A 13,608-nucleotide genomic window follows, 5' to 3' on the forward strand; every position below is an offset into this window, starting at 1 on the left:
TGTCATTCTTTTGCCTTTGCTTGTTCCTTATCCATCATTTGCACATCATTTTTTCACCCTGTTTTCCACTATTTTAATTATTTTGCTTTTTATTTTGTTTGTCCATATTCCCACCCCATTCTCAGTATTTCCAGCAGTGTTTCCCTAGTTTTCCGCTTTTTTCACACGTCATTCCCACTGTTTTCTCATTTAGTTCGCACTCCAGTCCAGTCGTAGCACTCCTGTTTTCCGTTACTCCGGTTCTCTCAACATGGCGCTCCCTCTGTTCCCCACACAGTCCATTGTTGCTTTTTCTGCCCATTCCATTTGACCTCCGTTGCCCACGTGATCTCGCATGCGTTGCTTTTACTCACCAGTTCACACACCACTCAGTTTCCCATTTTGAACCGGCACGTACCTGAAACGGTCTTTCGGGTTCTCACTACGGTCACTGGTAAGCGCACCTTTGGCTCATTTCCTTACACGATGCAGTTATTAGCTTATCGATTATGTAGGTAACACGTTTCTCTCTGTTTGTGTTCTGTTTTTTCAGTAGTATTTGATACAGTGCTCGAAGTACACGCCCTTTGGCTTCACCTTCATGAAACTCCTGTTGCATAGCCTCCAGGTATTTACTCCGGTGTCTTTGCTTGGTTCACATTTCCATTATTTTACGGATACAACATTGACACATATATATTCTTTTTCCCTTGTAGCGGTTCTTTACGCTACGGCTGTTTTCATCATCTCCACCATTGTATGTCCTTTGCCCCACCCGCGATTTCAGCAGTAAGTTCTTCTTCACAGCAACTATCCACTTTTCTCCAGTCTTTTTCTACACCTCTTCTCCAATTTCTTGTGTATTCCTTTCAGAGTTCGTGTTCGAGTTCTTGTCAACCCTATTACAAACTACGACTTCCAGCTAAAAGGAGCTCATTTTACGTCTTTCTATTTTAGTAAGCTGTTTTCGAGTTTTCAACACCACACGTTATTTCTGCATAGTTTCGCATGCAGCACCTATCTTTATTCACCGAGTTGGTTTTAAATACACTTGGGTTGTCTCGTATTTCACAGTTGTCCTTTTCTCTTTTTCCATTGCACATTAGTTTCTTTTTCCTTTTATGAGCACACCCATCCTCACGCTCTTTGTTTTCTCATTGCTAAGGTTTTGAAACTGACCAGAAGTTCATATTTTGTCACTTTGGACCATGCATCTTGTACTTGGCTCTTCATACTTTCATTTAATTGTGATAACGATGCATTTTCTTATATTTGCTTCTAAAGTGTATTTTTTTAATTATTGTTTACAGTGGCCCCTGAAGAAGGGATGTTTCCTAATCCCGAAATGCATTGGGCACTTGTTTATGAACTGACGTACATTTACGCTGTTAGCTTCAATATTATATGTATTGATGTACTTTGATTTACAACTTCATTAATTCATTCATTGATGCTGTGTATTATTTTCATCGATATGATTGGATTATAAAAAAAAATGTTGGTACAATCTTTGGATTTACCAGTTCCACATTCTTTGTTCAATAACTGTACTTTGCTATTGATTTTATGTACCTTGGTAAAGTGATTGCACCAACAGTTTATCTCATTTTGTTCAGCTGTGCACTCAGTACACTGGTGATAGTTCACCAGAAGTTCATATGTTTTTCACGAGGTGGGCTTCCTCGTTTCTGAGTGGCACGCTTTAATTCATTTGAAATTGTTGAAAATGTTTTATTACCCAGTTTAATCAGTAGGTGTGCGCTAACTTTCTCAAATTACTACTTCCATCCGCAAGCCACAGCAGTCTTGATTGTTTAAAATAAGTTGGCTGCCGTTAGTAAGCAATGTAAAGATAGGCGTAACAATGGTATGCCGTAGGAGTGCAAGTGATGCAACAGCGCAGCGCACACTAGTGAATAGGCTTGGGGGGAGGGAGGAGCAGCTGTGAGGCTACGTAATACAAATTGATCCCACACATTTGCCAGAAGCAATACATGGCAGACATGAATCCCAAAGTCACACTAATCACACGCCACAAAACTTGTAAGTCTGCCAACACAGCATGCAGAACCACCAATTTACACAAATCTCACCTACCTCTCAAAGGGGATCAAGGATATGCACTCTGCCCGTGGATGATAACACCCCTCCGAGCCCCGAACACCCCAGCCCAGAGGCAGTACAATGTGGCCCACAAACGCACCAGGGGCATTGTTGAGCGCACATTTGGCATGTTAAAGTCACTTTTCAGGTGCATGGACATCACAAGTGGAAGACTCCTGTACAGCCCAAAAATAGTATGCAAGATGATCATTGCATGTTGGGTATTGCACAACATATGTGTACGCACCAATGCCCCATGGATCCAGGTGCCAGATGCACCTGACGATGATGAGGGAGATGAGGCAGGTGAACCACACCCCACTGCAGCTGCAGCAGGAATAGCCTGAATGGACACAATAATTGACAATTTCTTCGCATGAGCACGTCATAATGTGACTGTCCTTAGCAATCATGGAACAGTACAATATGACCACATAAACAGCATGTGCAAATACATTCATTGCAACACACATTCCCTGTGTGCATGTCAGTCCTCTGCATTAGCACATCACTCTGATAAGTGTAAGTGCAACATTAAGTGCTAACAATCTCACGAATGGCAAATATATGGTGGGTATGTCACCGCTGTACTGAGAGGCTGTTTAGGGTGTCACGTATTCGAAATGCCATTTCGGGGTGTCAAATGTAGTACGTAATCCCACTCATCAGCGTAATCACTTGTGTACAAAAACACGACATGAAGGCTTTCATTGGTGTCCAAAAAAGAGACACCAGGTTGTCATTTGGGGTCAAATATGAACCAACCTGATGCGGAGATGCACCCTGTGACTCAAGTCCCACAACATGGACGTAAGGGGGATGACCTCATGGGTTGTTTATGCACGTTGTGACCTGCTCCTTCACGGATGTGGTCCACACTCATTCGCCTCAGTGTCGCGGTGTGCACCATGTCATGATAATTGGACTGCAGCCACGCTAATCGTCATGCAGTGTCACTTGCATTGTCAGTGTGGCTCATGGGCCTGCTGCTTTGCTGGGTTCAGCACATGTGCATGGGTTTGTTGTGAGAACAGTGATGTGTGGGGAGGGCCCCCTCTGGGCACATTGTCGACGGAGGCCTACTTGCTGTTTCTATGTGTGCTGCAGTATGCCAAGGAGACATGGTCCAGAGTCATTGTGGGTGTGCACTGTGTTATACTTAATTGTGCATGTGCGCCATTGTGCCCATCTCCCCCTGTCCCCCCAGAACCTAATTGTTACTCACCCTGTTGCTGTTGGGTCAGGTCATGTTGAACAGTGTCCGGTCCCCCAACTCCTGCCACCGTCTCCCCACTGATGACTGTGGACACCATTTCCTACATCTCATCCAGCTCCTGCTGTGGCACTGGACCCCCACCTCCAGTCTGCATTGCTGCATTGCGGTTGTTGGCGATATTCAGCTTGGTTTTGCACTTCACATCATTCCAGCGCTTCTTGCAGTCGTCCACTTCGACTGCATTCACCTTGGCCAAGATGGACTGCCATATTGTATTTTTAGTTGCCAATAACACAGAGGAGGTGATGAACAGTTGTTGGTGGTGTTCTCTCACCTCCGTAATCAGGATCTTGTTTTCCTGCGGACCGAATCGCGGGTTCCTCTGCTTCTTCTCCTTGCCCTTCTCCTTCCCCGTGGTCCCTGGCTGGTCCTTCGGGGTGTTTGTGGCGTTCCGGTTGGCCTCTGTAGTTGCTCCAGCTTCCTCCAAGGTGCTTCTCAGTTGTTTGGGATTTTTTGGCTTTTTTTTTTGCAGCTTTTATGGTGGATTTTCCCGCCTGACGTGGGAATAGCAAGCCTGGCGCTGATTATCACTGATATTTTTTTCGCAGTTGGGCCCATCACAACTTATTTCACGTTCGGGTTTCCTTTTTTATCGGAGTCACAGTAAGTTCAACGCCGACATTTGACGCGTTATCAGGGAATTATTGCCTGTTGCCAGCGTGTTGGGAATACGCTATTCACACGGCGTTAGTTTCCTGCGATAGACGGCGTTATGTAAACTTGAGTTAGCCTAGGTTGGCGATGATTATCGCCCGTTCTTGAGAATATCCCCCTTTGGGTCATAGGTAAAACACGACATCAGGGCCTAAAAATGCTGTTATTTTACACCAGGGATTTCACTAGGCAATCAAGGTGCCCCAATCCCCCCCTCCCCCCTTCGTACTTGATTATGCCTCCCAGCACTTCTATGCGGCTAGTAGGGCTTGCACGATAGTAGCGGGTTTGCCTGGAGGGGACCAGGATGCCTGTGAACCTAGCACAGACCTCAGGCTACGGTGGGGGAGCTGCAGGAATGGGACCTCCATCTTTAAATGCCCATATTCACAGAGGCACTCACAATGCCTCGGGGCTCCTCCCCTTGGCCCATCTCAGCTGCTATGACACATGCCTCTCAGGGCTGTTCATAGCACCACAGCACCTCAGGACATAACGAGTGTGTGATTCCCCAGCAGCCCAGCCTGAGGTATGAAATGGAAGCCTTTAATTAGATGGCAGGGCAGTTGAACAAAAAAAAAACAAGCAAGTATATCAGGTTACCTGTAGGTGATCAGGAAACAGACTTTCTAGAACTAGGCCAAAGTCCTAGTTTATGCAACCGTCCATTGTACTTCTCCGTCCCTTCCTCCTGTCCTCTGTGGTCCATTGTTCTGCCCCTGCCCTCCTGTATGTTCTCTGTGGTCAAAGTTGGTGTTCAGGCCACTCCTATTAGAATAAAAATCATGCTTTCGTATTGTTTCATGTAAGTTAGCATTTGCGACACCATCTTGTGTACCGGCGCCATTTTGTATTATGATCGAAACTAATTCCACACCATTTCTCAGAAATGGCCTTCTTTAGGTTATGTTTCTTTGGAACTGAGTTATTGTTACACTAATGAATGCACTGTTCTTATTAGTGCATACCTTTCCTTGGCTGTAAGCCTTCTCCCTCTTGTCTAGTGGTGGGCACAGGCAGAATGGCCTTGAATTATAGATAATGTGTGCCCGGCTTCAGAACTGAAGCTTACTTCTTTGTAGTTTACTGTCCAGTTGCATCTCTCTGGAAAATTCTATGGTGGGCGTGTTTTCATTGCTTCTGAAATGTACCTCAGTGAAATGGAATGAAATGGAATGAAATGGACCTCAGTGCGGCCTTCGACACTGTGAACCATCATACCCTAATCCAACGACTGGGAGAAATCGGAGTAAGGGGCACGGCCCTGAAGTGGCTAAAATCTTATCCAATCAAGAAAAGGGGGAGCTAGAAGAGATAGTCATCCATTCATCTTCCAAAGCTTATGTCATGAATCAAGGGGGGAATGGATCACTTGTAACTAGAAGTAGGGGTTCATAAATCTTAATTTGAAACTTTAACACCTGAATAGGTGTTTATGAGAACCCTCAATAGCGTATTTTAGAGTGGTATGGGCGGTTTATCTTGGTTCTCCGCCTTTAGAATACGCGTCAGCATTATCATTGGGTCTCTTGTTTGTCATGCTGCCTCCACCTGGAGGGAACCACTGCTTCTTAGTAGTGATCAGTAATTGTGGTGCAAAAGTGATGATGGTGAGGTTAAAAATGTCATGCCCACACTGCCCTCAAGGAGTAAAATTTAATCTGGTGGGTGTGTGGGGAGACTTTTTAAAAAAAGGAGTGGTGCTGTGGGTTAAATTATGTAACCACAGCACTGTAAGTGTCCATATCAAAAGGTCGACATGTTTCTGCCCATCTAGTGCCCCAGGAGGGGGTCGTGGGGCATTCTTCAGGACCTATTAGTAGTGTGAGCTGGTGATGCCCAGTTCTAGAAGTTGAAATAAGGCTGTCTTCAACAATATGATAGATAGCAAAGTCTCAAGATTATTGTTGCCTGTAGAGAAACTAGTGAAAAAATAACAAATAAAAATATAAGAGACAATCAATGATACAAGCACCATATTTAGTGTTGTGGTGGGCTTAGAAATTAGGTGAAGAGAATTAGTGGATAAGCAAAATGTCAATTCTTTGTGATACTGTAGAGCAACTTATACAATGGCAAATCTCTGATATACTCTGTAAGGAAGGAGCCAAGGAAAGACATATCTATTGGTACGGTACGTGGATCATGGTGCCGGACACATGTTTACGATATGTTTCCCTTGGTCTATAAACTGTTTGAAATCACAAAAGTCATGTTGGGATCTGCGCTAACTTGTCAACATGAACAGTGCAATCAGAACAATCATTCTGTAATCTGAGCGATATTTGCAATAAGTATACTACGTGATTGTTCAAACATTTAAACTCAATGCGAACCACAACGCAAGGCAGGAAATGGCGGATTACCTTGCGACGCGTCCGTGTTGCGGCTTTGCCTTGCCAGCGTTAGTGTCTTGCCTGTATTTGTAAAAAGCGGGGACGGGGAAGACAGGAAGGGGAGGTAGGGCGGGGGAAGGGGGAAACGAGGGTATGGGAGGTTACAGATACCGTTAGATTGTTGAGCTTGGAAGCGGCTTGTTGATCATCAGCGGGATTGTCCTTCCGTACCTCAATTGCGGGCAGAGCACGACTTGTGCTGACGCTGGCTAGCAGGACTCGTGGAGAACGAGATCCCGTGTCTTGCCGGTTTTTAACTCTGTGTGTGAAAAAAACTGACAAAAGACTTCCGAAATGTTCAAAAGAAGTGTTCAAGAGAATGTAGTTGACAAATGTTCTTATGGGTTGGAAGAGGTATAGCCACTAAGCATGGTTAGAATAAAACAGGGTTGATATTTTATGAGGGTAAGATGCGTCAAAAGCCAAAGTGGCCTGTGTGTATGTACGATCCAAACTGGAAGAAAAGGAGCGAGTCAGAAAAACCACTTGTAGGCGTGTAAGTCAATGTGCAGCAATTGGTCAGTTGGCTTGTACATTATTTAAAAGTGAGCCAAGGTATATTATCGTTCAGACCCTTAGTGTCTGTACTGAGGCGGTGGACCCACCTCTGTTCCCTTTCGAAGAGAATTCTTTCAGCATTGTTCTTGCACCCTACTAATGTTTCGATTATGATCCATTTTAGATCATCCACAGAGTGTCGTTGTTCAATGTAGTGACGACTCATTTTGGTAGTTTCACGTTTGCATTTTACATTACTTCTGTGTTCCCAGATTCTCACCTTTATTTTCCTGCAAGACATTCCGATGTACCTGAGATTGCACGGACAGGTAATCATGTAGATTACAAAGGCTGTATTGCAGTTGGTGTGCTGTTTTATGGTCCATTTCAGATTAGGTGTCAGTTGGATAGTCCTTGTTGGTGTTGTGAGATGACACACTGAACACTGTCCACATGGGTAGTGACCTGTAACTGGTTGTAGGTCCCAAAGGGTATTTTTCAATTTTGGTGGAGCTGAAGGTCGTGTGTGCACCAAAATGTCTTTCAAATTTCTGGTCCTCTTATTAGCAAACCTAGGTTTCTGCCATTTTAGATTGCCAGAGATCAAAATTCGCCAGTTTTTGTTAATTATTTTCTTGACAGCATTGCTTGCTGTGCTGTAGGTGGTGACACAGGTAGGCGTATCATCTGTAGGGTTCCTTGTTGTGGTTTGGAGTAGACATTCTCTAGGCTGGTTCCTAGCTCTTTTTTTGCATTTCGAGATAATTCTGGTTGGATAATCTCTTCTGAGCAGTTTGGAACTTAGGTCGTCCGCTTGTTTCTTGTATTCTGCTAGATCACTACAGTTACGTTTGAGCCGTAGGAACTGGCTGTATGGTAAGTTCTCTTTCAGTGGGCGTGGGTGGAAACTGTTGAATGAAAGGAGACTGCTTCTAGCCGTTGGTTTGAAGAATGTTCGTGTTTTAATGGTGTCATCTTCAACGTAAATGGTGAGGTCCAGAAAATCTAGCTGCATGTTGTTAGCTGTGTAGGTGAATTTCAGACATTCATCTTGTGCGTTCATCCATTGGTGGAATTTGTTAAGGCTTTCCAGGTCACCTTCCCAGATCACCATGATGTCATCAATGTATCGTTTCCAAAAACGGATGTTGGTGTTGTATGGGTTTATTGGATTTTGTATGTACATTTGTTCGAATGCGCTAACGTAGAGTCCAGCTACGCTAGGCGCAAAGGTACTCCCCATCGAAGTTCCGTGTCGCTGTTGGTAGAGTCTCCCTTCGTATTCGAAATAGTTTTCCGTAAGGGCCATGGTACAGCATTGTAGGATGAAATGTCTGGGGGTTTGGTATGTCCAATTTTGATCAAAGAGTATTGTCTCTAAAGTTTCGAGAGTTTTCTTTTGGGGTAGGCTGGTGTATAAACTTTCTACATCGAAACCTACTAGAAGCATTGTTTCGGGAGAGAAGTTTACATTCTGCAAGAAATTCAGTAGGTCGCGAGTATCCTTTAAATAGGTAGGCGTTTGTTGGACCAATGGTTTTAAAAAATGGTCCGCAAATTGTGAGAGCGGTTCTAGGACTGATCCTATGCCCGACACAATGGGGCGACCTGGAGGTGGTCTCCTCTCCTTGTGTATTTTAGGGAGGGAGTAGAAGTATGGTGTTTTGGGTGAGGTCGTTCTCAAAAAATCGGCTTCATTGCGCGATATCCATCTGTTGATTTCGGCTTCTTCCACCATAATCTTAATCGTCTGTTGTAGTCTTGCTGTGGGATCCATAGTGATTAGAGTGTAGAATTTCTCGTCTGACAATAGGTCAAGGCATTGATGGTTGTAGCCTTCTTTGCTCATCAGAACAATGCCTCCTCCCTTGTCTGCTGGCTTTATTATTATGTCTTTGTTGTTTTTCAATGTCTCCAAGGCTTGTTTTTCTGCTTTAGTTAGATTCATAAATGGTTTTTTCAAAACTGTTAATTCGCCGATTTCTTTCATTATGGCTTGCTCAAAGGCCAGAAGTTCAAGTGGGACCTGGTGGTTTAATGGACAAAAGGTAGATTTAAGGCGTAGGGACGTGTCCCCCTCTTTTTGTTCTGTCTCTTTATCGGAAAAAAAGGCTTTCAGTTTTAGTTTCCTGCAGAATTCTGAGACTTCGCATTTTGTTTTGAAAATATCCAGATTTGGGGTTGGTACGTATCCCAGTCCTTTGTTCAGCACTCTTTCTTGAGCTTGTGTGAGGGTTATTTCTGTCAGGTTGATTATTAACGAGTCGTGCTCGTTCCTGGTTTGTCCTTGGTTACGTTGGACATGCTCCTTGTTTGGACTTGCCTTTCTTGGTCTGTCCATGTAACACCTTTTCGTCGTCCCCTCTGGTTGGTTTGGCCACGTCCTAAAAAAGGCGGTTGTTGCATATAGGGTCCCATATATTGTCCCATAGGTGGTGGCCCTGTAGTATAGGGATTCATCCAGCCTTGGAAGTTTGGTGTATATGGTTGAAAAGGGATTGGATGTTGATTCCCGAATTGAGGAGTGCGCCAAAAGTTGGGTCTACGCTGTTGTTGGCGTCTATAAGGGCCACGGTTCCTTCTTGATTGTCTTGTGTCAGTGGTGTTCCAGTCAGAGTTATCACTTGAAGTTCCGCTATTATCGGTATCAGACTGATAGTCCGGCATCTCATAATCATCTTTACTATATGGATGCATCTTTTCCATGGAGAAGCGTTTCAGGTCTTTGCCTAATTTCTGTATTTTGTTGTTAGTAATATAGTCTTTGGTCTCATTCATGTCCTTATTAATTTCTTCAAGTCTTTTTTTGTAGACTGATATTTGTACCATATTCTTGATTTTGGTTTCAAGCAGTTGGATCTTGATGGTGAGAGTTTCTGTCAACCTAGTGGCTGTTTTTATTATTAGTACTAGATAGTCTCTCGTACATTTCCACGATATCGCGGACCAGTCTTTTCGGAATGCCAGATCTTTGAGAAAGATGCGTGGTGCATTATGTACCCAAAGTCCCCTCGGGGCTGCATTGGCTCGCAGATATTCCGTCATTATAACGCCGTGGATGGCCGTCCTGACTTGCTCCTTCTTTAATTCAGATAGTTGATCCCAGTCTGAGTTTTGTTCTAGAGTTTGTGTGAGATCACTGTTGTGTAGTAGTGAAGGCAAAGAAAGAATTGCATTGATTTCGTCCACCGAATAACTCAAACCTAAATTTTCAGCCATGGTTGTTTGAGTAAACACAAAATAATGTCTAAAATCCAAGTCGTCGTGGACCTTGGTTCCTATTATATACAAGAAAAATCTCACTGAGTGTTCTCAAATTTTGAGAAAGTAGTAAGTGAGGGCTCCCACAGCTGTGCGCTGCGAAATATCATCCAATCAAGAAAAGGGAGAGCTAGAAGAGATAGTCATCCATTCATCTTCCAAAGCTTATGTCATGAATCAAGGGGGGAATGGATCACTTGTAACTAGAAGTAGGGGTTCATAAATCTTAATTTGAAACTTTAACACCTGAATAGGTGTTTATGAGAACCCTCAATAGCGTATTTTAGAGTGGTATGGGCGGTTTATCTTGGTTCTCCGCCTTTAGAATACGCGTCAGCATTATCATTGGGTCTCTTGTTTGTCATGCTGCCTCCACCTGGAGGGAACCACTGCTTCTTAGTAGTGATCAGTAATTGTGGTGCAAAAGTGATGATGGTGAGGTTAAAAATGTCACGCCCACACTGCCCTCAAGGAGTAAAATTTAATCTGGTGGGTGTGTGGGGAGACTTTTTAAAAAAAGGAGTGGTGCTGTGGGTTAAATTATGTAACCAGAGCACTGTAAGTGTCCATATCAAAAGGTTGACATGTTTCTGCCCATCTAGTGCCCCAGGAGGGGGTCGTGGGGCATTCTTCAGGACCTATTAGTAGTGTGAGCTGGTGATGCCCAGTTCTAGAAGTTGAAATAAGGCTGTCTTCAACAATATGATAGATAGCAAAGTCTCAAGATTATTGTTGCCTGTAGAGAAACGAGTGAAAAAATAACAAATAAAAATATAAGAGACAATCAATGATACAAGCACCATATTTAGTGTTGTGGTGGGCTTAGAAATTAGGTGAAGAGAATTAGTGGATAAGCAAAATGGCTAAAATCTTTCCTTGATGACCGCTCCTTTCAAGTCTGGGAGAACGGCAGCCACTCACCCGCAATCCCTCTCCGCTGTGGAGTACCGCAGGGCTCATCTCTTAGCCCGACGTTATTCAACGTGTATATGTCCCCGCTGGAGAAACTGGTCATTCCGTTCAGCGTATCGATCATCAATTACGCCGACGATACCCAGCTGGTGGTAACCCTCTCACACCCGCACCAATCTCCCTCTGACCTCCACAGCTGTCTCACTGAAATCCACAGCTGGATGAACTCCTCAGCATTAAAATTAAACGGTTCCAAGACCGAGATCTTGCTGCTCGGACACAAAGGGCCCTCCCTGCCGCCTCACCTCTGGCCTGACTGCTTGGGTGACCCCCCTGCACCCAAGGAAGAGGTCAAGAGCCTGGGCGTATGGCTCGAAAACGACCTGAGCTTTAGAACACAGGCAAAAAAGACGGCAGGAATCTGCTTCGGACTTCTCAGGGCCTGTAGAAAGATCTTCCCCCTGCTCCCCGCGACCGCCAAGAAACTTTTGATTCAGGGCCTTATCCTGGCAAGGCTTGACTACTGCAACGCAATCTATCTGGGAGCTCCTGAAGCCACTCTCAACACCCTGCAGAAAATTCAAAACGCCGCGGCCCGCCTACTCACTGACACCCCCGCCAGATCATGGGCAAAGCCAGCCCTCAAGCTTCTCCATTGGCTCCCAGTCAGAGAAAGGGTTGCTTTCAAGGCCCTCTGTCTGGCCCACAAAACTCTTTATAACAACGGCCCTCCCCTTCTCAAGGAATTCATCATCCCCTACAAAACGAAAAGGGCCCTCCGTTCCAGCGGAGAGAACCTCATCACAGTCCCCAGAGTTAATAAAGCCAGGTCCGGAGGCCGCCGCTTCTCGGTCCACACGGCCAAACACTGGAACAACCTCCCCCGGAGAATGAGAACTGAACCCAATCTCCTTCAGTTTAGGAAGGCACTGAAGACTCTTTTCTTCCCTGACCCTTAACCCCCTCCACCGCTGACCCCCCGTGAGTTCAGGTTCTAGCGCTGGGATGCTCTAGGGTTACTACGCGCTCTACAAAACCTAAATAATAATAATAATAATAATAAATGTACATAATGTATTGTTATGCTTGTTGAACTTAGATTCTCTCTGCAGCACTCTTAGTGACTGGGCAGACAGGGCTCTGCTCTGAACGAACTTTGAATAAACTGTTATTGTTTTGTATTCTCTACTGTCTGCCCGACTCTTCATTTTGTAGAAGGGAGAGAGGTGGCCGTGATTGACCCGAGTGACCCAAAACGGGACACTTCCTTCAGCTGGCGCCCAAACAGGGATACCTTTGGGTGAGTGACCTCTCCCCTTCCGGGGACGGGGAGGGGGTTCAAGGCTATTGTTGGGTCGCACAGATGGATCAGGGATCCCTGAACGAAGATGTTCTGACACTCGCAGCTAACCATTTTGTCTGGCCGGACGGTACCTCACCCAGTAGTCATCCTGACTGGAGTCCTAAACGGCGAAACCCTTGTATCTGACCATTTGATCTCAAGAGTTGGCAGTGGAGAATAGATTCGTTTTGACCTGCATATATCAGGTGAATTTGTTTTGGTTCTTTTGCGGATATGGTATCATTTTGGTTTGTATTTGGTATGGTCTAAGGACCATCTTTGGGACAAAAATTATTGAAAATATTGAAATTGTTTTGTTAGGCATAGAATGGTGAGTCTGTTCTCTTCTGAAAATGCCTAGCCTTAGTGAAAAATGTGCTTTGTGTTGTTGTTGCTCTCTTGATCCTCGATTGGAAGAAAGTCAGCCGCCCCCTCCAGAAGGCATTCCAAATTTCGATATATACCTGAAGCATGGTCTTGGCCCTATTATGTTTAGTACATTAGGGCACAAATATATGAGGGACAATGCCGAATTGCAGTGGCCATTGACGGGTACTTTTGATGAACAAAAGATTGAGGGGCATATTCACAAGAACGTGTGCTAAAGATCACCAGAAAATGCTAACGCAACTTTACACATCGCAGCCTATCGCGGGAAAATAACCCAGTGTCAATGTGGAATTCACAACACGGCAGTACCATGCGATGGTCTGCCGACAATGCGGCCAATGGCCACGATATAACCACCGCGATGGAGATAAAAACACAAACCACAAGGCGTAAAAAGATGAGATGTGCCCACACGCGATAAGAAAACAGTGACAACCAGCGAGAGGCCAGCAATACCCACGCATAATGTGCGAAAAAGCACAAGAACAGCATAAGGAAAATGCCACTAAAAAACAACATCAACTGCGGAGTACCACGGATGCAACCTGACTGACTGCAGAGGACAACAATTTCCCCGGGCGTTAGGTCTGTGAGACTGGTGTGTTTTTGGTAGGTCCGCTGTCTTACTCTGTGCTGCCTCTGTGGTGGTCCGGGGGGCATCAGGTCCGGGTCCTGGGGGTGGCAGCTGTTCTGTGGGTGGTGGCGGTTGGTGTTGTGGCTCTGTTGGGGCTCTGAGCTGCATGATGAGTAGCTCCATGGCGTCGTTTGTTCTTCGGGTGTGGCTGTGTGCGGGGCTC

General features: G+C 45.0%; 1 long non-coding RNA gene across 6 annotated transcripts in view; it reads left to right on the forward strand.

Moving 5' to 3' along the window:
* Positions 1-343: 343 nt before the first annotated feature.
* The window catches only part of LOC146809858 (uncharacterized), a 326,459-nt gene continuing 313,194 nt past the window's right edge, over positions 344-13,608 (forward strand). For 3 of the 6 annotated variants that reach the window (XR_014966498.1, XR_014966497.1, XR_014966494.1), the window contains exons 1-3: positions 344-433; positions 533-607; positions 696-768. This is a non-coding gene — a long non-coding RNA (uncharacterized LOC146809858). Of the gene's footprint in view, positions 434-532; positions 608-695; positions 769-852; positions 936-1,289; positions 1,487-13,608 lie in introns of those variants that run through there. The other 3 variants (XR_014966495.1, XR_014966496.1, XR_014966499.1) reach the window with 2 other exon arrangements.

This window comes from Triturus cristatus, chromosome 7, assembly GCF_964204655.1.
Source record: "Triturus cristatus chromosome 7, aTriCri1.1, whole genome shotgun sequence".
Classification (NCBI taxonomy): domain Eukaryota; kingdom Metazoa; phylum Chordata; class Amphibia; order Caudata; family Salamandridae; genus Triturus; species Triturus cristatus.